The sequence below is a fragment of the Coturnix japonica genome, chromosome 9, assembly GCF_001577835.2.
Source record: "Coturnix japonica isolate 7356 chromosome 9, Coturnix japonica 2.1, whole genome shotgun sequence".
In the NCBI taxonomy this organism is placed as follows: Eukaryota; Metazoa; Chordata; class Aves; order Galliformes; family Phasianidae; genus Coturnix; species Coturnix japonica.
Window position 1 is genome coordinate 7649687 of NC_029524.1, and position 25782 is coordinate 7675468.

General features: G+C 40.0%; 2 long non-coding RNA genes across 3 annotated transcripts in view; one reads left to right on the forward strand and one right to left on the reverse strand.

Moving 5' to 3' along the window:
• Positions 1-200, reverse strand: part of LOC107318060 — a 161027-nt gene extending 160827 nt beyond the window's left edge. For both annotated transcript variants that reach the window (XR_004308350.1, XR_004308349.1), the window contains exon 1: positions 50-200. This is a non-coding gene — a long non-coding RNA (uncharacterized LOC107318060). The remainder of the gene's footprint in view (positions 1-49) is intronic.
• Positions 201-24417: 24217 nt separating this feature from the next.
• LOC107318035 lies at positions 24418-25226 on the forward strand. Its single transcript, XR_001557132.2, has 2 exons — positions 24418-24603; positions 25009-25226. It is a non-coding gene; the product is annotated as an uncharacterized LOC107318035 (long non-coding RNA).
• The last annotated feature ends 556 nt before the right edge of the window (positions 25227-25782 follow it).

A 25782-nucleotide genomic window follows, 5' to 3' on the forward strand; every position in this document is an offset into this window, starting at 1 on the left:
TATCTGTTTGCACTAAGTTATTTATTACCTGGAAATAACTGGTACTTACAGACTGGATCATTTGATGACTTTTTTTTTTTCCCTCTTTGTTTGCAAGTTGTCCACACATTGCAAAATTCTCAAATGCATCATGGAAGATCCAAACAGCCAAAAGTCAAAACAAATGTCAGATACGTGTCTTCAGCTGCACTTCCATCACTGCAAGAGAGAACAGGTGCATCAGTCACATTGTGTTGGTAAGTTAAAAAAGCCTTTCACTTAAAAACAAGCTTCAGACTCGTGGTTCACAGAACAACAACAAAAAAAGTATTTTCACTGACAACATTCTGAGCCACAATTTTTCTTTTTATAAATGTATGTTCTATTGGAATTTGAAAGAAGGAAGCACAAAGAAGGTCATGCACCACAGAGCTAGAAATCTGTTCAGTTCACTGATTTGGCACTGTAGAGAACAGTTACAAAGAATATGGTTACACAGGTAGAACTTCTGAGATCTCCAGCTCCAGAGCTGAGCACGGCACCAAACTCAAGGAACCCACCTTCCAGAACATACCCCCAAGACAGGCTGTCCCCATGATGAGTACCCCAAAGCCTCCTGGTGCAGGGCAGGCCATATCAGTCAGCCTTAGATCTGAGACTCCAAGGGGCACTGAGCTCACTTCTCCAAAAGAGCCATGTGCCAGGTGCAAGATTACATTCTTTAGCAAAGATGCAGCAATTCAGCAAAAAAATGCATGCAATTCCAAATGTTTCAGCCTCAACAGATCTGTTTGTACAGTATGGCATCATTGGAACATTTCCAGACAACACTTCTTTCAACTCTGTTCATCCCAGACCTGTGGGTGGTACTACACTGCTGACACACGTGTACGCATGAGATAGAGAGCACACTGGAATATGGTATGAAGTATGAATGGTGGAGACTGATGATTAGATCAGACCTGGATTCAGCCGCCATGTTCAACAGATCCCAACTGATATATTATACTGGGAAATGCTAATAGGCATTTGAATGGAAGGGAGGGAGAAGAGGGAAGTAGCAAACTCCCTACTAAACTCATCTGCAGTGAAGTCACGACAAATTCTCTGAAGCCACCCATATTTGTGCCATATTTGAAGGTATCAGAAAAAAGACAGTATGAAAAAGGCGAAGATAGAAGGAGTTAATGATTTATTTGGGAGGGAGTTAATTATAAATAAAAGGCAAAGGGCACTGTAGATCTGCTGAGCAGCTCTGCCTATCAAAATTAAAAGGAGATGAGGATTATTCTACCACAGATTAAGAAAAATTGAAAAGACAGAGCATCTTTGCTCAGTCCCAAGTCAACAAGGCGCTTCATGCCTGCCCTTAACTACCAGTCTGTAAAGGAAGAAGTCAAACAAATGATTTTCTGGTTGTACATTCCAATAATGGAGCAAAATGTGATCTTTACTAAGAAGGGAATAGGCTTTAATTCTACACCTCATTGTACAACATGGTGCAACAAAAGAAAACACACATAGTTTATACTGAAACTACAGTCTGGACAAGCTCAACAAGAGTAAAGCATAACAAAAGAAAGTAATTTTGAAAGAGCACGAGGTAACCCTCCTTCTTTACTAGAAACATAGAAGGCCACATGTTACACTGCAGATAGTATTTCATTTAATACATTTGTTGTTAGTCCACAAGCACACTTGAACATCACAGTAACTATTTAGCTTGACAAAACTGGTAGCACGGAATTGAAGAAAGGAGATTGACTCCTTAAGCAGTTGGTTTATTTTCGTCATTGCAGGAAGAGAAGTATTGCCCAAATCAGGAACATTTCCTGGTATGGCACAGGGACTTTGATAGCCAGCCGGTAACACATTTACCAGCTATCTAGTTTTCCCAGAAGTGTCTTGACCATAAGTGACTCATCTGCGTCCAAGGAGGATGACTAATCGTTCTGATTTGTTATGCTGTGGCCTGCTAGCCATTTCAGCTCTGTTTACTTTGGTGCCAGCATAATATTTTATGCACAGAAGATTAGGTTCTGCGTAAGAATAGTTATTTCAACTGCATTCAAAAGTAAGAAGAATTTGTCACCAAGCATCCATGAAATGATACTCTAGGCAATATTTGGAAAAAAAAAAACAACCAAAACAACTGAAACTTTAAAGGGCATGCAGAATTACAAGACAGGCAAATAAGCTAATTAAGCCTGAAATCAGTTGATAATTTCAGGCATCTTTCAATGAAATTGCAAAATACTGAGGATTGCACATGACCTACAAAAAACCCACACTATTATTTTTTACAAGCAAGAAATTGAGCACTGTGTTAAGGGAAATGGTCTCAATTCTATTAAATTAATAGCTCCTGATGTTGAATGTACTAGAAACCATGTTGTGGGATCCAGCAAAAATAAAACCTTGTGAAAGGTAGCTCATAGTTTGGAGAGTGTGGGCCTGTATGCTTTTATCTGGGCCCAACCACTTATTTTTTTTAAATAAAGGTATACTACAAAAAAAAAAAAAATAAAATACTTGGAATGGGCATCATTGCCCATAGATTGTTTACTTATGATAATATTATCTCCTGCAAACAGCAGTTAAGGAAACTGTTCAGTTCATGAACATAACTAAGTCTAAGCATGAGACTCAGGAAAGTATGAAAAAAAAAGTACAGCACAGTTGAAGAGAACATTTTCCAGAAGCAATCTAAAACAACATAGCAGATGAGGTNAACCTCCAGATACTTGAAGGGAGTGTATAAACAGGAGGGGGTATGTCTGTTAATGAGGGTGGAGAGCGATAAGACAAAGAGGAATGGTTTTAAACCTAAGGAAGGGAGATTTAGATTAAATACCAAGGAGCATTTTATTTTATTTTTCTTTAAATAACTAAGAGTGCTCTGGTGTTTGAACAGGCTGCCCAGAGAGGTTGTGGATGCCTCATCCATAGAGGTGGCAAAGGGCAAGTTGGATGGGACCCTAGGCAATCTCAGTAGTATTTGGTCTAGCAACTGGCAACTCTGTGGCAGGGGTGTTGGAACTTGATGATCCTTGAGGTCCCTTCCAGCCCTAGCCATTCTATGATTGTATTACTCTATGAAAATCCACAGACAAAGGTACAACAGCATTACCTCAGAAACTACAATAGTTCAGCTATTCCTACCAGTGTAACACTTGAGGTTACACTCAGATTGCATCTTACTAACTTTCACATGTAAAGCCCCTTCGCGTATCAGGTTTGACTCTTTCCAGCATCCTGCCAAAAACAAGGCAGTTGAGAGCCTTGATACCTGTATCCTACGCTCTTAGCAACACACACATAAGTGTTGGCCTGAAATTGAGTGGAACTGAGTGAGACTTCACATGGGCTTCCATGGAAGCTGCACAGAACAGTACTGAATATGACACTTTCCCAGAGTCAGGCTCTGAAAAGTTAACACAGAACTAATATGCAACTGAAACATTATAGCCATGAAAATAAGTTAATAAAAAGACGAGATTCTTGAGAACAGGCACCACTTCTCAGGGGAGAAGTGCAACCCCATCCAACAGCAACAACTCCTTCCAACTGGTGAGAGGTGTGCAAATACCACAAAGGCTTTCTAACAGTGATTGCTCTGGGTAGCCACTACTGGGCTAATACTGTGGGGTTAACTCTGCTTACTGCAGAACTAACTCATCTACTTCAGTCTGAAGTTCTCCCAAAAGCATCTGAGTAGGCTGTTCTCTGAATTTGTGCTAGAGAAGAAAAAACAGCCGGGCACACAAGTTTCATAAAAAAATTGGAAGAGTAATAGCACCAAATCCTCATTCTAATCTCAAGCCAGAGATTTTTATTTTTCACGTCTCTTTGAGGTCTGCAAGGAATTCCTTACATTCCCACCCCCTTTTCAGAAAGTTGCCTGTGCACTTCCTGGAACTCACTGACAGCTACCAACGTACTTCCAGAAAGGCTTCCTTCCTCATCCTACTTCTTATTTTGGGTCAAAATAGCAGCAAGAATTTTCAAACCCAACAAATTCAAAATAAGAGTATTTCTCTCACATTCAGCAACAATTCACATTGTTCATGCAATCAAACTTCATACATAATGCTTATTGAAACTTGCATAGCAAAAAAAGAAACAAAAATAGATTTTTCTTGGCAGATTTTTTGTTTATAAATGAATATCTAAAGCAAAAAGCAAACTGCTTATTTAAATAGCATAACCAAAATTTAAAATTATACTCATCTCTGAGGAAACTGAATCACTTAGAATGCCTTTCATGTGAAAAAAGCTACTGATACAAACAAATGTTTGCCAGCTGTGCNAAACACTTCTTTTATTACACTGAACTTTATATTATCAGTAATGTTTCTAGTATACAACTTCAGCCTCTGATATAAAATATTTTGCATTTTCTTAAATCACTCTCATGAAATAGTCTGTTCAAGTGGATCTGTCATTGTGGTTTCCTGGATTTCCTCAGCCTTGTTGGAAAGCTTGTAAATTCCCATGGCTGATAGTAAGCTAAGGAAGGAAATAAAAAATAGTAAATACCGCTTCAATGGTGTAAGCCTTTTTCTGCTCTTTCTTGGCTGAGAGTAATTCTGAAGAGATTATTATCGACTTTCACACAAACATCAAAACAGTTGCAGATGGGAACCCATCTGTATGTCCATTTAGCACCTTCAATTAAACTCCTTTCCTTCAAATCAGTCTTCCTTAAAAATGTGTACTGGTAGACTAATGTTTGGCCAAAGTAAGTGGCTCAGGGCAGCCAGTTTATTTTACAGGAGTGCTTGATATCAATACAATAAACAGATGAAGCAATACAAAGAAAATTAATATTATTTTACTCCCTGCAGCCACAGAGCAGAATGGGTGGAAGAAAGAAGAAAGTGAATCAGGTGAACTGTATCTGTATGCAGTAAATAATTCTGAATATTTAGTATCTAGTACTTCTAAATTAGTTTGGTTTTATCATTGATGTTTTAAGCTGTGAATACTAGATATATCTAGAATATTTTTACTGCATGTGGGAAGTGACCACACATTTGGAGTACCAGAAAGCTGCATGAATCTCATGTTATATTCTCTTCTTGCTCTCCGATCGTGTACAAAAATTGCTTGTGCTACTATTTCTACTGCCACAAAGGAGAACATACTGCAATCCAGCACACTGATGGAGAGCATAAAATGCACAACCAAGTTCAGTTCTACTTTTCTTTTAAAGCACCTAACTGTCTCATATGCTGTATACAATCCCATGACTTCTGGAAAACATGAACAACAGTGTAAAGATCATGCTCTCTGAACAGAAGATCCCAGTTTTTGCTGTGGTCATTCCAAGAGAAGACGTAAGAAGAAATTCTGACTCGCATAATGCTGTTAGAATACTGACACTGAGTTGACCTGCTAACAGCATGCAGAGCTGATGAAGAGACTTAAATGGTGCATTCTGGTGAGGGGTTCAAAAGTCAAAAGTCATAACCCAAAATAATTGTGTATACCGGAAATTCAAAACTATTTCGCTCAGGGTCAGAATAATGAACTCATGGAATTAGTTGCCAAATAAGAGGATGGAAACAAGCACTGCAGTCTGAGAGGCTTGGAGACATCTTGGCACTTTTATGGAGAGAGAAGGGATTAAAGGATATAATGACAAAACAGAAAACTGAAGGTTTAAGATAAACTTAAGGGGGGGACAAGTCTATGAGGTCAAGTGGATTTTCCTCTCCAGGCATTTCTTTTATGTCATTCTTCTCCAAGACATAATGCCAAATTGAATAAACAACCACTAAAGCTGAGAAACAGACTTGTATGAGATTGTAACGGGTATGAAGAAGTACTATCTTTTCCTCTACTCCATAGTAAAAGTGCTAACGAACAAGAATGGACTTCTTTATCTTTACAGAATGCCATGCATTTTACTAACTCAATCTAACATAGCACACAAGGTTTTCTAACATCAGCCTCTTCCCATAACCTTATCTTCTCCTCTTCTCTTATCCTATCTAAATATCATTACTAACCAGATAATAAATAAAAAAAAAAATAAATAAACTGAAATAACTTAGTTTCTGAGCAAGACAAGTAGTATTTCTGAAGTACCAAAGTCCTATGTAAGTATTAACATAGGCATACTATATGCAATTGCAGGAAGCGCATGGCATTATTGGATCATTGTTGTTCAAGGTTCATCACTTAGAAAGGCACTATTTTAGACATTTTTATCCTGCATGCTTTTTGGAAGAAAACCTGTTAAGAGCTCGCATCAGATATAAAATTTCAGTGAGAGGCTGTTATGTCTATAAAAAAAAAGTGTAAAACAAGATGCATTTTCAACTCAACACATTAGATATTAAAGGACTGTAGTAAAAGTTCCATTTGACCATTTGTAGAATTAAATTAATTCTTCTACATTTTATCTGTTTCCTGTATTTTGCATGAGTGGACACAAGCTAAAGCAGCTGGAGCACATAAAGACTTCAACCAGTTTTGTACTCATCTGTCCCCAGGACACATGGGATACTCAAAAACTCTGTAACACTATCACACTGCATTGTGCTATTGCCCTAGTTTGTTGAGTTGAGCTTTATCTTTTTGGTCACAAACATACCTGCAAAAATAGGATCAACGAAGGACAGTAGCTAGGTAACATCAGAAGTAACACTTACTATAGATCCACCACAGGAAGCACCTAGCCATATCTTCCACTCATCCAGTTCTGTTCCAGAAAGTGTCAGGGGGATTCCTTCACTGATACTCTGTGAAACACAGTTGTGTCTCAGCAGACTCAATAAACAATCAACTGAGCTATCTCCAGATCTTGCTTGCTGACAGGCTTCCTCAAGGGTAGAGGACCTAAATGGGACCTTTCAAATGCTAAGAGAAGTCCCTGAGCATGCTCATTTTGTAGCAGCATCACATCAGGCCAGGCAGTCAAGTACTATTCAGACAGTGCAGGAGCTTGAGTGGAAGCTGATTCAGATCAGGAATGAGTCCAAGCAAGAGAGCAAGGGGCCAACCCACACTCAGGCTAGGGAATTTGTTCAGAGATAAAGAAAAGTTTTGATAATTTTCTGAACTAATAATGGCATAAATGGAGCAAAGCTTCAAGCACTGAGCATCACAATCATTTTAACAGAAGCCCAGCTACTTTACAAAAGGCATGGAAATGATCACATCTTACACTTTTTGCATAGAAACCAGCTTTGTTCCGACCCTAGGATGTGGCACTAAAGAACATTCTGACCGCCCACAGAGACAGCTTTGAAACAGCTTTTTCCCAAAACCCTTCAGCTTTCAGTTACCACTAAAAACAGATGTCAAAATTTTTGCAGATTGTCTTATTAAAATCAGTCAAATGTTTGTTTTTCCTCCTCTCATCATCTTAAAACCATACTAGAACACTTCCTTAAAACACTTCCGAGCTGCCCTAGAATTTCTGCTAATCTGCATTTGTTTCTATGCTTCCATATGTTAGTCTGAGACCCTCTATCCCTCTTCTCTGAATCCCTCCAAATTTACCTGCATTGAAATAACAAACCCAATATTTAGAATGGATGAAAGGGCAGTTCAAACAATTATATTTTACTTCATATAACCTTACAAAATAAAACCATTTTATCAAATTCAAAATGTTTACTTAAGCTTAATTTGGCTTCTAATTTAATCTGCAATCAGTAACTTTCAGTGTTGTGAAGTTTTATGGCATCAACACTCCCTCTTAACTGAAAAGAGCGATTAACAGCTTGGCGTTCAGGTACAAGTTACAACTTTGTTTATAACATTTTGTATTCTGAGAAATAATTTCTACAGACAGAAAACCAGTTGTTAAGTACTTCATAAAAGCAGACTCAAGACAGAGCTCACCTTCTAAAAATCTACAGTCCAAATTCTACAAAAACTTACACACAGAGACCCAGTAGGAATTCAACAACTGGAAGAAAACTAGATAAGATGTTAGTCTCTTTCCTTCCATTACTGTAACTAGGTGCAGCACAGTGGTCAGAGGCCTCACATATCCCACAGATGTCTGACAGCCCTACGGCCAGCATAAATGCGACACTTGCAGGACCACAGTTCATAGCTCCATGTACACCTCAACATTCAAAGCCTGACCAGCAGCCAGGCTATGTGGCATGTCTGGAGCCATGCAGGCAGTACCTGCAAACAGAACTGAGGGCTTCTGAGTGTTCGGTGTCTTACTGCTGTATATACTCCCTCCTACTCTGTTTTCTTTATAATTTTGTTCCGAGGCTTTCCATGCCCTGTAGAGGTCTGCTTTTAGTGAAACAACAAACAAGAGCATTTGTCCACATTCAGGATAGGTGTCAGACAAGTTCCTATCTTCTGATTCTTTCCATACCATTGCTGTGTTAAAAGACTTGTAACAAAAGATTTGAAGCTCATTATTCAATAATGGGCGTCATTCAGATTTCAAATTAGATGTGGCTCTGTTAATTACATGTCAGTGATTTATTTTTCCCCCCCTCTTTTTCTAACAAAAAAAAATAAAAAATAAAAAATAAGGTGCTACAACTGGCAATCTGCCTGAAAGGTTTGAATGTCAGAGCAGTAATTTGGAATGGAATGGATTTGACTCAACCAGTGTGAGAACAAAAAACAGCTATTAAAGATACTCCTGACAAGTTGATGTGACAGAGAGATGCTTAGAAACACTTTCACTTTCCTGCCTGTGAGAAGTGGGTTCTGTCCTGAATGGTACAATGCAAAAAGCAACACCAGAAGAATCTTTTAAAAACTGCCCTGAAATCTCCATGCCTTTTTCTGTGGTGAGGATCAATGCTTCCTCCCACACTTCCTCAGGTGCAGGACTGACATGGGAGTATCCTGGCCTCACCTCTGCCAAGTGCACAAAGGGACTGACTGCATGCGGTGGGCCACAGCCAGCAGGACACAACAGTCCTGCATCAGGAAGGAGATTTGCAATACATCAGATGGCCACTTCTGATAATCTGCTACTACAGGCAAACAGCTTCTGAACACTTCCTAGTGGAAGCTTCCAGTCAGGTACAGCAGGACCACAGAGTCAACACTGTTTTGCCTCTTTCAACCTCACCTTCCCTGTAAAACAAGACTCACCCTCATCTTCACTACAAAGCACGTAAAGAGTTACTAAATAGAAATAGTAAATAATTTCTCATCACAATTAAATGAGAATTCAAGGAAAAAGTGAAACCACAGTTAAAAAGATATATGAAAACACTTCAAGATCTGTGGAGAACACCCCAGAAGTGGGATCTTCGAAATAAACAGGTCTGGATTCTTTCTGTCCTCCGACCAGGGACAATGACATCAAGAGGTAGGAAAGATGCCAGTTCTTCATATCTGCATGTCTTCACCATAACCACTGAATTAAAGGCAGACTGAGACATGTATGTCCCTCTAAACACAAGGAAGTCATGCTCTCTGGCCATTTTATTAGTACTAAGGAAATGCAAAGTGGCTATTACTCACAGGTTGCCTGAGTTCTTCAAGTAAGGAACTATGAAAAGTATTAAAAAAATAAAATAAATCATCTGAATAGATCTAAGGCTTCCAGGAAAAAATATCTAGCTGCATAAGACCAGCTTATGCAGCCATAACTGTCACATGTATAAAAACAAAGTTCCATAAACACTGAAAGATTGTGTCCCATCTTTCTCCGTTATGCATTTTACTGACCTTTTATGGCTGCCTTCCCCTCTCCAGATCTGTTTTCTGTCTCTCTTCCCACAAGTTCCTTCCCTTATCATTTTTTTCAGTTCTCCTGCCATATCTCAAAAGACTTTTGCCTTTCTCTAGCAAAGCTGTCATGCTAACCTGGCTTCTTCTCTGAAGGCACTGCCTGTAGCCAGAAAAGCCACCAGCCTGGCAAGTCAGCAGGGAAGATTCAATTAAAAGCAGCATAGAAGACATGCTTCATGTGTGACCTCTTTCCTGCTCTCCAATGACATACCAGCCTGCTTGATCATTCCTAGAGATAGCTGCAAAAACAACAAACGACACTAGAGAGAAAGACTTGTCAAAATAGACGCCCCATGCTACCAATTTCCCTACTAAAGGAATGATTTTGTTTCTTATTGTTACTTGTTTCCAGTTAGGGACATGTCATGGATCAGAATTTTCAGTTTTTTGCTGCTGCCTCTTTCATTTTTGTGATGGGATATGAGATTAAGCACAAAACTGATGACCAAAATCATTTTGTCACCTGAAAAGACAAAAATTGCTGTTTGGTATTTCCCTTATGAGATCTTAGAGTAGCAACTCTTCCCAACGCATATTTTTGCTTGACTCGTTTGAGTATTTTCAGACTTCCAGGTTCTTTCACCCTCCACTTATACCTTTCTTGCAGATAACTAAAACCACACAAGGAGATCAACACAATACTGTTCCATAAAGATGAAAGCTCTGTAAAAGTGATATGTTTAACACCTTTCAACCAATTCAAACAACCTGAGAAGGTGAGGAGAGTGATAGAACTCAACAGTGATAGAACTAGAGGGAATGGTTTTAAGCTGCACCAGGGGAGACTCAGGCTGGACATTAGGAAGTATTACTTCTCAGAAAGGGTAGTCAGGCATTGGAATGCACTGCCCAGGGAGGTGGTGGAGTCACCGACCATGGGAGAGTTCAAGAAATGTTTGGATGCTGTGTTGAGGAATATGATTTAGCTAGGAAGTATTGGTAATGGTTGGACTAGATGATCTTCTAGGTCTTTTCTAACTTTGATGATTCTGTGATTCTGTGAGAGAGAATTCTCTGTTGATACATATTGTTGCAGTATAAGGAAAATCACTTGATGAACTTTAGGTTTGCATGTTTACTGGGGTATGCGGCTGTTATCTCAACACTGTCTGGATTAAATGCCAGTGAAAATGTTCAGAGTCCTTCTGCACTTTAAAAAAGTACAGAGAGCCCTAAGAAAGTCACTGCAGAAACAGCGTTCTAGATTTCTTAAACAGTACTCATTTTAGTCTTGCCAAGGACTAAAATAATGACTAAATGATTTTTTACAGGCACTCAACAATACAGTATTTTATTATTATTATTATTTTTCAAATCTGACAGCTTTTTTTATATTGTTTATATGTAAAAATGGCAGGAAATGGCAAACTTTCCTTTTGCCCTTCATGTTACAGGTACATCACGCAGATGTTGAGCCAAGTTATCAAACTACATGACACTTAAAAAATAAAATGAACTCATCTCTATATTCTGCTCAAGATCAAATGGTGGCTCCCAGCAGCTAAACGGGTATTTCAAACACTGGTTAACTTATATACTTCCTAACCTTCAATTGCCACCTTTAATGGGAGTCACACTACCAATCTCTATTAACAAAGTCTTTGGGCACTAGCAAATCAAACAAAGGTAGCTTCCATTTGTACTTGCACAGCATGATGTCAGAGCCTTCACCTTAGTGCAGGCTTTTCAAACATGAAATGAGAGCTGGGGACCGTCACAAAGGCAAAACAAGTCAAGGAGTGCAGCCCTGCAAAATACCAGAGCCCACATGCTTCCTACCAGACTTGTTAGAAAGCTGGCAACATATCCTGGGGGGTATCAGCCAAAAACCAAGACAAGACAGAATCTCACTTCTGTAAGGAAGATTTTTCCAAAGAAAGTACTATCTTCCCAATCATCAGAAAACTTTCACAATCCTCATTCTCACCCAAACAATTCAATAACAAAGCAAAAATTGCATCTATCGCATGCAGTTTTCTCTTTTCCTCATGCTTTCTCCAAAGGTTTAGGAGGGATGTAGTTCCACAGAATGAAAATATGAGACAAACTCAAAACTAATTTCCAAGTAACACCTCCACCAGCAACTGCCCATATCAATAGAGATACACGGAGGAGGCTCTGGCATAGCAAACAAAGTTCTCAAGACAGAATTCAAAGGTGTTAGCTGGAGCAGTCTACAGTTTCTGTTGTAGATGCTTAGATGTCCTTTCATGCTCAGCAAAACACAAGATGCTCCAGCAACTGATAAGAAAAAAAGCCAAACTTTTCTAAAAGGCAGCCTTCCTGAACAGGACCTCTCATTTTCTTTTTATTCTTGGTGGGAAGCTGTCTGCCCCCATCCTTCATCATATATGGGGCTTTTTTTACTCAAGTAATTTTACCATATTCTTCTTTCCTTTTTAATTAATGAAAAATGAGCAACTCTTCAGCACACAGACTGAGATCAATAAGGGTGTCACAGAATGTGCTGTTACTTGGCCAACAGATGGGAAGGTTACATGCCTTCCAGCCATGCTGGCTGCCTAAGGTGTGCCATGAGAATCCATTTTCCCCACAAGGCTGAAGCATGGGCAGCCACAGTTCCACAGGGATACTTACAGGGATGAAACTGGGGGCAGCACACATGCTGGCTCTGCAACATGATGCATTTGGGACAAGAAAAATCTGCTGGGGCAGGAATTTCTTAAATGACCCTTACTCATAGAGGGTAGGTAGCTCACCAAGCTACAAAGCGGGAACAAAGATGTTGCAGGCTCTTGCCTGCTCACACACTGCCAATTGTAGGAAGAAAGCAGTTGCTGCTATAGGAGAAGGGGCTTCATATTTTGCCATGCTTATTGTCATGTTTGTTTCCTCCCCCACCACCCCAAGGCCTTATCCCAGTTACTATGGAAGTAAAATGGCAGTTGAGAAATGCTGGCAGTTAGGAGTCCTGTTGCTATAGAGCTGCTTTGTTTCTCAGTGTAAAACTAAGTATATTTCATGTTTACCACCAATGGCACTTGGCCACAAAATCTACACATCAAAACTAGTTTCACAGTTATTTGTGCTCACCACTGTCCAGAGATGATTGCAGAGGGAAATCTGGGGGGCCTACACATGTCTTCTTCAGCAAACCCAGAGGAAACAGAAGGTTCCAGCAGCTGGGACAAAGTCTAGATCTCTTACATAACAAATCAGGAGCATGAAGCATTAGAGTTAACACTGTCAGAAATTTTCCAAGGAAAGTGCACTGTTCATTTGAAATACCCCGTTCCAGACTTTTCCCCAGGTCAAAAACCAGTTGAGTCTGGATTCCTACTTCAAGCCTGATGATCCAAAAAATTGAAGTCTGAAAACCAATTAAAAAACAGCAACAATAAAATTTGCTACAAACCAGATACTCTGGTTTCCACCACCCTGGAATGTGTTTCATTGAGTGAAAAAACAAGACTCTTGGCAAAGATAGAAGAGTTTTATCACTTAATTTTTTCCAGAGGAGTCCTGCAATATTTATTACCTGCACAAGATGAGCACAATGGAATTCATTCCAATGTTTCATCTAGAAGAGAGTTCATGAGAAAGTAAGAACTTGTGTTTTCTTTAAATAAATACAACCTAAGGAAATGCAATTGAGAGTTAGCCAATTCAACTTATTTCTTAATTTATTTTAAAGTGTATTCATTCAAAATTCATTTCTTCACACTCTGGATGCTCACCTGACAGTCTAACCACACAACCATTCTGCACTTTGAAGGAAGGGTGAGCCTGCAGCCAGACAAACAAGTTGCTTCAGTTCAGATCTTTGTTTCTGGCATTTTTTATCTTTTTTCAAGGAACACATTGGATAAATGCAAGTCTCTTGAAGGGAAAAGCATGTTTCCATTTAGTGAGGCACCATCACTTTACCCATCCTCAGTCTGAGAAATGAGTAGCGTTGAGCTCCAGGATTAGAAATTAAATGCACAGATGCTAAACTAGCTGATGGGCAGCATTTGTGGAAAGGCAAGAAAACTATCACAGTGTAAAAAAAAAAAAAAAAAACAACAACAAAAACTCTGCAGCCTACATCAGGCGTAGCTCATGGGATTCTCAAAGAAAGTACATTCTGGGGGTACTACTGGAAAAATCACAATTCCTTCCAAAACAATCCCCAGGAAAGTGACAGCATTTTTGGGACTGCAAGAGCCATTTGGGGAAAAAGGAGCATCATGGGTTATAGGAGGTACTCAGAGAAGCCAGGTCACAGAACTATCTATATTCAAGAAGGCATTATCAATTGTAGTCACTTTTTTGCCTGCCTTTTTGAAATTAGCCTCCATGCCCAACTCAAAATAGACCTATTGGTTCTAAGAGGGGAAGGGGCAAGCAGAAAAAGAGGAATTATCCTCGCTTGTTTTCCCCATCTGAAAGCCTGTAGCTTGTGCTATCTGCTTCTGCAGGCACAAGTAGGCAGCAGGGTCTATGAAGCAATAGGATACATGATCAGCTGATGACACAGCAGAGCTTAAAAATAATACTGCTGATTGGAAAATGTCAGCATCTGCTATGCAGGTCACACTCTTGGGGTTATTTGCAAAAAGTTTCAGTAGTTCTCCGGGGGAGGCAGAAGACTAGAACATGAAAGTAGGGTAGCAACACCAGGTAACAAAGGAGAACAATTCCCAGGTTTACTCAGTCATCCAGAGTGTACCCCAAAACTGCCTGCTACATCAGAGCTGAAGGGAGAAAACACTGGTTTCCAAAACAAACATCTGTACAAACCTTATTAAGGTGTTCAACTTTACAACTGAGCCAGTGTGTTCAGGACCAAAATTATTCCAGATACCGAGTATGGATATGGCTGAAGGAAAAGCTGCTTCTACACAACCAGTATATACAGTCATTCAGTATATACAGTCATAAAATATTTTAGGAAATATCTTGTTCTTTCATATGTAGTGAATAGTGGGTAATTTCATAACTTATAACGTCCATACTTTGGAGAAACTCTTACAAAGCAAATTGAATGAGCTCTGCTCAAGGGACTCTCTTGCAACACTATGAATCATGCAATATCCACAGGTATTGCAACATCTAATTGCAAAATCTAGGCTGTTTTCCTCCAACCCTCCCCATGCCCTCCTTTCAGCCAACAGTGACAGTGTTACACAGGGTTAGCAAATTGAATCAGCACAATAAATGTTTGACAGTCACCCAACACATCCAACTCAAGGGAAATAACTGAATTGCGAAGCCTGGAGGTAAGAAGTGGAGTAAGACCTCTATCATTAATATGAAGCTATTAGCAGAGCTCTGACACAGTAGAGTTTCAGAACAGACTGCTTAGTTGTCCCCTTGATTAAAGCACAGAGCTCTGCAAGTCAGTACCATGCTCAGGAGCAACAGCACAGACAAGAAAGCAATGTGGCATTCACACCATAGGCATTGTGGCCACAGCCACAAAGATCAGGGAGAATTGTAAATGAACATACATCAGCCTGGTAAAAGCAATTTTGAATGATAAACTAATAAAACGAGCTTTAAAACACAAAAGCTCAGAGAACAAGCACAACAGTTCATAACAACTGTCTAAAAAACAGCAGGTATCTTACAAGAACTCTTATACAAGGCCTACTGTTACCTCTTTCCAAACCAAGAATAGCTAATGGGTGGCAAGACACCTGGTTTAGGATAGCAGTGACTGTGTTACAGGCACTGTACAGTTAACATACCACTGGAGATACATTTACCTCAGAAGAGGCCCTATTCAGCCAGTGCCAATTGCAATGCTATACAAACTATAACGTGATGGAAAGCACTGTGATAGTAGCAGGGCAGCACAGTCTTAGGCTACAGCAAATAAGAACAAACCCAAATACAGCAGCTGTGGACACAAAAACAAAGGAAGAGAAACTGCTTACCTTTAGAAGGCTTCAGGTAGGCAGGGATCTCCAGCAAGTTCCCCTTGCCTCCACTGCCAGCCCTTCAATGAGGTCTGGGAAGGGGTGCATCCTGCCTCCTCCCCTTCTAGTCAATCAAGTACATTGCATGCAGCTGAGCTCCCCTGGGTTGGCCCTGCCTGACCACCAGGTGCTCAATCACCAGGTGCTTCAGGCCATGACTCAGCATTTCTGCTACACCAACTCATTAATGAAAGGTTAACACACACAGCATGTTTAAAATTCACATAGTCAGAAGCACGAGCTCGTGATTTTAAATATCTCTATTATGCATTACTGTAGTTTTGTAAATAAACAAGGAAAATACTTTGATATGTCAGTCTGACAGAGCACCATAATACAACAGATCTATTCGCCCATGCATAGTTGGAACAATACAAGTATATAGATGTAATTATAGAGTAAATGGATAGCCAGAGGGCACCTAAGAAAAGACTCACCGGTGCCAAGGCTTTCAGTTGAGATGGATGCTCACCAACATTGAGGCTCATCACAAAAACTCCACAAAGGAGCAATCTCCAAAAAGAGATGCTACCTTAGTGGTGGTCAGCCATTAAATGAGATCTAGGAGAAGTGGAGTCAAGTTCCACCCCTTCCATTAGCTTTACCTGTGCTCCCACAGCTGATTCATCACTTGCCTCAGATGGTTAATCAGAGGTTCAGGCTGTGATCAACAGTTTCCCTTACAGCCCCCTTAAGAAGCCCCTGTAATGAGAGACCCTTTCTTATTCATCATGCTTAAAGCTCCTATTTTTTTTTACAATCCTGAAGCTACAGAATTTGCAGCTCTGCCTCTCAAAGAGGCATCCTAATATTATGGGCTAAAAACATTCACCACCCTGTTACCAAGCAATAGCAAACATAAAGAAGGTACATTAAATTTGGCTGACAAGTGTGGGCCAAAGGTAGATCTGAGTTGGGTATCTCAGGCAGCAGAACTCTTGATTGCTCAGAGCATTCAAGTCCAAGAAGTCGGAAATTACTTAAAAGAATTGCATCTCTTGATTATCCCTTTAACAGAATAATCTTAGCACCACTCTGCAAGAGTATTTACTTTGGAGGAAGTAGACAGCTATCAATACCCAAGGCAAAATACACTGTTGTTAGTACAGGCCACACAAGATACATGTGCCATTTGAAATTAAAAGGCTGATAATGTAGGAGGGGACTCCTGCTACCTGCTACTCTGCTCCCATCCACCACAGGAAAGACACAAACGTTCCATGGATTTTAGATTTTTGAAATGGCAGCTACATTAGGAAAGAAGGGGAGTCCGTTTGTGTATGTTTATCAGGCCCTTCTGTGGAAATCAGTTGTGAAAATTCCCATACCTGCTACATCAGGGTCCAGCCTCTCTCTTTGTGTCTTGCCATGATTCTGTCATTGGACACTCAAGCACTCTCAAACAAAAGTGAGAGGAAGAGGTTGCCTGATCAATCAAGTATTTCCTTCAGCTGCAGTCCTTTTTCCTACAGGAAGCCCTGGCTTGTATAAGCCACTCCAGAAGCAAACATCAAAGGACTCCTCTATCAGTCAGGGTAATAGACTGCACTTGAACTCTACTCAGTGAAGTGAGACTTCTTAAGCTGAGAGCTGAAGTTAAATTTGTTATTCCTGGCAAACTGCCCAACAGGAAATGGATCTAGGGCAGATGTTTGCATGTTAGATAGCAGCGAGAGATTGACACTTTTATAATATGCCGTGAAAGCAGGAGGAATAGAAAGAGCTGCTCAAACTACTGATTGTTCTAAGGGCTGCTCTTAATGCTGTAGTGGTTATGAGACCTACTTTTAGTAACTGGCAAATAATGGAAGCATCCGCAGGAAGTAGTTTGAGCAAAGATCCTGCCCGTGAGGCTAATTCTAAAGAGCAGGATGAAAAATGCACGTAATTCTTGAGCAGTAGCAGTCACATTAGATCATTAGATCCTTTGCATATAGTAGTAGTTACTTCAAAAACAGATTTCAACCAAAGATTGAAAGATTGAAATTCACCAAAGATACAAAGTACCAACGTGGTAGTTCTATTCACACAGAATTTCAGACCACTGTGTGCCCACAGCCTGTACACCAGCGTAAAAGAGATGATGCAAAGAGTTCTCAGTTGTTTGATAACAAACACTATGGCATACAGCTAGGACCACTCCAGCGTGTAGTCCTGTAGATATGCTTACTTGCTTACCTAGAGGTATGAAATCTCATAGATTCCCATAATGAGCTTCCCATAGCCTTGATCAAGATAAGCTCCACAAAGCCAACAACAAACTTGGACTTTGGTGAGCAATCAGCAAAAAATGGTTCCTCTTGCTAAAATTCCTTACTTTGTTTCTCAAAAGAACCAACTGCACCTGACAGCCACGCCTCATGGAATAAAAGCAGACCTTAAACTTTGCCTGTTCATCTCCTATGTGAAGCTCAATTAAGATGCCATCACCTCAGTAAGAAATCTGAAGTTGCATTTTGACTTTTGAAGAGGCTTCATTATCTATTAACAGAAAAAAAAATTTCATGGCAACGTGCCATTTTGGGATCTCCTTTATAACTTACAAGCTGCATTATGACAGAGAATTCAAACTGACGAAACCACCTAAGATCAAAAGCCAAGAGACTTGATCTCTGCAGGTGTTCTTTTCTTTAATATTTGTTTCCACTTCACTATGCCTGGAGTGTAGTCTAAAGAACAGGTTAGGTGTGTAGGTATAAGAACAACACTAAGTATGAAGAAATGCAGCTGTGCATATCCAGTAATGGCTCAGTTTACTGAGGATTTTGCAACGTGGAGGGAGTCTAAATATTGTTATACTGCATTCTTTAATATTTTATTAATTTATTTTATTTTATTTAGGCTTTGTCTGGAGCTTAAGCAGTCTCTGTGTAATCAGTGAAACAAAAACATGCTTAGATGTCTGGTCAATTGCCAGAGTCCCATACTTGCTGTTTCTCTTAGGCTGCACAGACACTGGCAGCTCACAGAGCGCATTTGCCACCTCATCTTTACCTTCCGTGGGAATAAGGTAGACTAGGATTCAACCATCAGACTTTCCACAGACACAGAAAGGAGTTTTCAGTTGTTTCAATGTTCATCCTTCCAAAGAAACAAGCTATCCAAGCACATGGAATCATCCCAGGAATCAAACTGAGGCCATAAGCTTCTAAATTGACCCACGCTTGTTCTGCCAGTCTGAGAGATGCAACTTTGAACACTGTTCAGATAAATTTCCTGCCTGGACCTTGGCAGGACTGCCTCTTAGGAAAGGAAGATTAATCATTAAGTACTAATCAATAAATAAGTACATAGACTATTGGGCATATCTAATGAATAGCAAATAATTCCTGAATTATTTTTATACTATAAAAAGAGAAAGGAAAAAGAGAGAAAAAAAGCAAAAGCACCCTAAAGAGAGACAGGAAAGTGTGAAATCATATTTTGGCTTCCTGCACAAGAACTACAGAATAAATCATATGTTGTTGATACAAATCTTTGAGATTCTCACCCAACAGCTGTTATGATCAAACCTGCAGCAACTCCATAGGAAAACAACAAAGAACAGTGCTGGTAGAAACTGGTTCTTCAAATCAAAATAGCAGTAAACAGGGTCACATCTTTACCTTTAAATTAACACTTCCAGCTAATTGGGCTGTCACTTTTCCAGCTGCAAATCACTAAAGCATTTGCCTCCTAAGTTCAGAGAAAAAGTCTCCAGAGGCCATGAGTCAGTGAATGAAAACTGTTTTGGGTCCCATGGCAAAGAAAGTACTTTGCATTCAAAAATAGACGTACTTCTTGTGGGAAAAAAACAGCCCAACTCCTTCCTCTCCCATAGATAATGCAAAATGTCAGACACGTCCCACCCTCCAGTCCCAGGAGATCAATAGCATTTCAGTGATTACTTTGTTCGTTGCTTTTTTTTCCTTAAAGGTTAGCTTATACCTACTTGAAAACTGTGACCAAACCACCACCAAATACAGCTCCCTTCTTATAGGAGAATGATGCATGGGACATCAGGTTGCCACTAGTGTTAAACTGCTCTTACTGCAAAAACCAGCAGGATTTGGGCACTTGGAAACTGAGGTGGGAAAGGAAGGCCAGGAGACAGGGAAAGGCTGGGTGCAGGGCAGGGGCAGTACCTGCAGCTGGCTCAAAAGGGACTGGGAGAAGACTGTGTGCTGGGAAAACCTACCTGCACACTTGTGTTTGCATTCATGCAGCAAAAAGCCCCTGGGATTAATTTACTGCGCTGACAAGGTGTTCTGCACACTGGGAGCTGTACAGAGGAACAATGAAATATTACACTGCTACACCTCCAAAATAGTATTCAAAGTCAAAAAAAAAAAAAAAGAATGCCATTGAATTCATGGCTGTCAAGCACTGGGTTCAGTGACTCCATCATGAGAGCATGTGTGACACACGCACTGTAGCAGCCCCAGTAGTGCTGCTGATCCATAGAACCTGTCTTCTTGCTGTTGCACAGGTAAGCCTGAGCCCCACCAGAAAACTGCAGACCCAGCACAATCAAGCAGAGGATCCGAGATCCTCACACAACAACACTGCCATGTCATGCACAGCCCCTCAGCAACATGTAAGGCCACAGTTAATTGGGAGTCTTTGATAACTCACACCATTAACCCTCAGCCCTTCTGGGCCCCTCAGCTCTGCCTATTTACACCCGTACTAACACTACATTGCATTTGTAGGCACTACGGCCAGGCATGCACAGTGCAGACAGATGTGAGGATGCTCCCCAGAAGTTGTTCTACTCCATTGTTCTTGTTTCACTCGATATTTTACATACCAAATATAAAAAATAAAATGCAAATAAAATTTAAACTAAAATAACATATCCCAGAACTTTAGGATGTATGCTATCATAATTGGTTTGGCAAAGCTCCCATAGTCTCAGTGGAGTTAGGACAAGGGGGGGGGGAATATACAAGGGATAGCTCTGCTTACTCACATCACTGACAGAGACACACTTGTTTACATTAGATTGGCCTCATCTAAACTTTGCTGGAGGTTGACCATAATATTTACAAGCTAGAAGAACAATTATATAGCTGAGAGCAGCTAAATGAACAAAACAAAACCAGAGAGGCAGAAATCATATCATTTTGTGAAACTCAAAAAAGCAAACAGCCATCAGACCGTGTATCTTCCCTGCTCTGTATAAATTTACTTTGTAGGACTATTCACGCTGCTTTCCTACAGTACGGATGTTCCATGAGTTTATAAACACTTATGGCACTTACGTTCTCTGTGTACTGACTTGTACCATAAAAATTTATATGAAAGGATATTTCCTATGCTTCATCAGTTTTTTTACAGAGTCCATCTTTAAAAGACCAATATTCTTTCCTCCAGGGCCTGTTTACAGTCTGCACCTGTGCTGCTCTCTTCAATTTTAATCTCATGGGCTGTATTTATTACATAACTGTTTTCTCTCTTTTAGGCACCATTAATCATCCTCTGCCAAGATCTTCTTCCCACACCAGGCTTTACTGTACATTCCTTGCATTTTCATACCATGATGTCAGTCCAGAAGTAGAACAAAGATAAGAATGGCGCACAATTTTCTTCAAATGATCCCTTTCCTCCAAAGCTGTATATAAAATGAAAACCTAATACTCACCATGGAATCCAGGGAGGACCCAGGCCTGGGGATTTATGGTTCTCTCATATTCCATATCCTTATTTCCTGAAAGCTAAGAGAACATAAGCAAAATGATTTTGGTAAAATGATGGTAGGAATACAGACCAGAGCACAGCACAGCACAGCTTCCTCATCAATAGTAAAGCAACTAGGCAAATATGCAAATGGCATCTGCAAATGTTTTGAAAATAATTTGTCTATTATGCTTGAAAAATTATGAAAATCTTTCACACTTCTGTCTGTTTGGGAAAGTGAGACTGTTGCATACATTTAACACTTTTTTGCCACTGGAAATTATTTTTTCTGTTTTAGAATAGCAAGGAGAAAAGACTGCTCAGAAAATTTCCATTCATTTGCATGTTTTAGAGATAGGATGGACTGAATTTTTAACTATGGACTTCGCTTTATGAAAGCAAGAGAACTCTAATAATCTGGTAATTCACTGTTCTTGGACAAACATTCATCCTACTGTGGTTTTAATTTGACCCAAGTACTCCAAGCACATTGCTTCCAACTAAGTTATCACACTAAATTCATAAAGAGTAACGACTCCATATGTCATAGCAGAATATTAGAAGAGCAGTGCTGTCACGTGGCTGGCTGTCAAATATCTGACTATAAAAATACCCAGGCAGCTCTTTTCTTCTCTGGAAGCAAAGAAGAGAGCTGCTCAGGCAGAACAATATTTGTTTTATTGACAGATTTTACTGTTATCTGTTATCCACCAGTGGGCTCCATTTGCAGTTTTCATCACAGAGTAATTGCTTATTAGAGACATTAGTGGGTTGTTTATTTGAAAACTATTATGCTAATAAGGAGCAATCATATTAGCAAGGTGTGTTCTTTACAACTTTATTTGTTTATTCTCAGCAACTAAACTTCCCAAACCCCAAACCTTTTTGTTCCTTACTGAAAGATGTGAAAGTAAAACATATGATTATCATTCTTTTTTTTTTTTAATGTTTGAGAAATATGTCCAATAATAATCAGTAAGTTTAATGCCATCATAAATAACAGGACTGACAGGAAGATTCCTAATTTTGGAGGCCATTCTGTACACATTTACTTGCTAAGCATCCTGGAAAAATTATGTTGTTGCAGTATTTGCATATTTTCTTATTATAAACGTTACCATAGCTATAATGTACTGCCCTTCGTACATTATTAAGCCCAAAGGAAAGGAAGAAACTAACTGTAGCACAACTTCTAAGACTCCAGGAAAGCACCTGTTTTACTTATCCATTGAGCCTCAGGGGATTTCTGACCTCAGACTCACCAGCAAACTCCTTTATGAAATCCTACATTGGGTTACTTATATTTACACTTCCCAAGATGTCTAACAAGCCAAGAAACGCTAAGGGAACATTTGTACTCTTGCAAGAAAATGCATTTACCATTGGCACAACTTAAAGTTTTTGCTATGTATTATTTTGTTGTGCTGAGGGGTTATTTGTACTGTACACAGAGTAACTTTGGGGCAAAAAATAAGCAAACAGTCTTGTAATGGGTAGTACTCACAAGCACAATAGAGCTGCAGCAGTTCCAACCTGATTACTTGCCAAAGCAGCTACGCTTATTATTATTTATAATGCATTAGCACACAGATCCAAATTTGGGATCAGAGCCATACTACTAGGTGTAGTGTAAATATGCAGGCAAAGAGCTGACTGATCTAAGCAGCTCATGATCAAAAATGACAAAAGAAAAAAGAGAGAAGAGGAAAGAATTGGAGAGAAAGTAAGAGAAGAGAAAGAAAAGGAAAAAGAAAAAAAGAAAAAAAAAAGAAGAAGAAGAGTAAGCATCACACAGTGCAGGGGAAGAAGAACAATGTGTATAGGGACTAACTGCACACAGGTTGCCTGCTGGTTAGCCTCAGCAGTAAGAGAACATGGAATGAGGCTCTGGATTAAGTAATCACACAAGCCCCAGTAAGAATGGAAACTGAATAGTCTGGATTTTATTCTGCAAATATATACACATTAAGCACTCTAAGTATCATAGTGCATTTCCCATCTCCCTGCTTCTATATACATACAGATCTGCATGTGTGCTAACATACAACTCAAGCTACAGTAATGTTTCCTTAGACCTTATTGCAGTATATAAGCACTGTAAAGGGAGGTAACAATGCAGAGAATTAGACATGTTGCATCGGAATTGCATATGACTGTGGACTGGAGTCCAAAGCCAGCAATCCCGGTATATTTTTGAAACTCTTAAACCTCAAACCAGGTAAGCACACCTCGATATCTACCCAGACTTTCAAATCACTGACTTCAGATGAGGAATGAGGAGTAGAAGTAGATGAATTCTATGAATGATGAATATAGCCAAAAATCTTCATGCAGCAGTCTTTGTCACAATAACAGCAAAGGAAGGAGAAATACACAAAAGGCTCAACGCTTTGTTTTGAAGCTTCAACCACTCTTCAGGAAAGACATATCACTTTACATAATACTTTACAAATCAATAGTTGCTTCAAAACATGTCTATTAACAGTAAGACTTGCAGATCTGGCAGTCTCCCTGTCCTAGTGCTTTCGCTGTGCCAGAGAAGTCTTTCTGAGTAAAAGCTGCTTTACTTAGCAGTGAGTCCAGAAAGCCCCTAGGACTGAAGGCTCATCTAAAACCAGTGTGGCAGTTACCCTCCCCACCACTCCAAGCTCTCCCCTCAGATGCTTACATCACTCAGTAGAAATCCTTCAGAGATGGAAAGCGGAATAGGTATTTATGAGTGGTGTTTATTTTTCTGGAATAGCATAGGAAGTCAGCTGCACATTCTCTTTGTCAAACTCTGGTAATTTGAACACCCTCAAGCTGGACTGCTGTGTCTCTTGCACCCACCCCGTGAGCATCTTTTAGGAAAAAAAAGAAAAAAAAAAAGAAAAGAAAAAAGAAAGAACACTATCATTTTATGGTGCTTTTACAAGCACAGTGTTGTTTGTTAGCACATAGTGGGAGTACAGCATGGCTTTGTGAAGAGCTATCTGTTCCAGCAGGTTTATATTTGAAGGTGACAGTAGTGAATGGGATCATCCTGTTCCACGCTATAAAGACTTGAGAATCCGGCTGAAACAGGTGGGGTGCTGAGGCAGATCTGTGTCCTTTTGGGTTCCAGCACTGCAGCTTTAGAACCCTTCTCTTGGAATCACCCTCACCCCAAGTTGTTGCTAAGGAAACCAGCATCTGGGGGTTTATTTTGTTCTTCCATCTATAATGTACTGACAGCAGCTCTGGTTGTATCCTAACTCCAGAAGAGAAGCTGAACTGGCTTTACGCACAAATGACAAGTGAAAAAACACCACTGATGCCACAACAGACGGTAACAACAGAGCTGAAACTCAGCATGCTCAGAAACACCTATGGGAGGGTTGCAAAGCCAAGGCCAGGCAGCTCCAAGCAGCCATCACCCCCCAGCTGTCTGGAGCTCCCAGTCTTGGTTGAACATAGCTGGGCACACACAACTCCCATGAAAGCATCTACTTACTGCTCTGCTTCACCTGCATGTTTGGTGGTTGTAAAGGCTGTGTTGGTCTGACTGGGATATCCAGGGCGTAGAGGAAAATCATAGCACGACATAGCTGAACAACCACTGTGATGAGCTGTTGTGGCATAACTCAATATTTCAAAATCAACCTTTAAAATTTTGGCCAATACACCTTCCACAGAATGCAGTCCTGAAAAGATGCTTTCAACCTTTTTAATGCACTTTTTTTTCTTTGTCTAGGTCAGCTCTAACATTCAGCAAGGACTCCTGAAGATCAGAGCAAGGTGGAGACTTTCCTAGCCATCTGACTGGACTTGTATTGGCGTTGGCTTTCCTGCTCTGCCTTCCTTTCTGGCATCAACTCAGCCAGTGTTTGGGTTATGTGCTGGATACAGAATTAGCTCTCCATTCTTCTGTTCCTGCAACTCCATTAAATTTCCACTGAGTATTTGAAAATAGCATTATATGTGTGTGTATACATTCATACACACACAGGCATATAAAACAGAGCTCTCAAGAGTTCGCATCCTGGGAGGAAGCCAACACTGATTTCTTTGAACTCAGAGTGACTCCTGACTTAAGAAGGAGGTCATGTGTCTAAGAATCAGAAGTGGGAATTTGTCTTTCAGTGTTTCCTCTTATCACTCATCAAGGTTCTGGAGTACATTCACATCTCCGTAAGGGCTCTGAAGAAGCTTTACTGAAAGCCTTGTTCCCATTAGCAAATCTGTGAAATTGTCTGAGACTGACATATGGGAATACAGATAGATGCATCACATTCGTTGATCCTTGCTACTCAGCTTCCTAGCTGCAGCATTTAGCTCCCATACAGCATTGCTAAGTGTTAAAGCCTTGATGTTTTATCCATTCTTTCACTTGTCACAATGCAGAAGGAGTCTTCAAATTTTTAAGCAAACACGTGAGCTCCCAGGACTGAAGAGGAATCTGGCAAAGGTGAGACATGACAGACTGGGTGATGGTCTGATTTACAGAAGCTGATGAAGAACTTAGGTA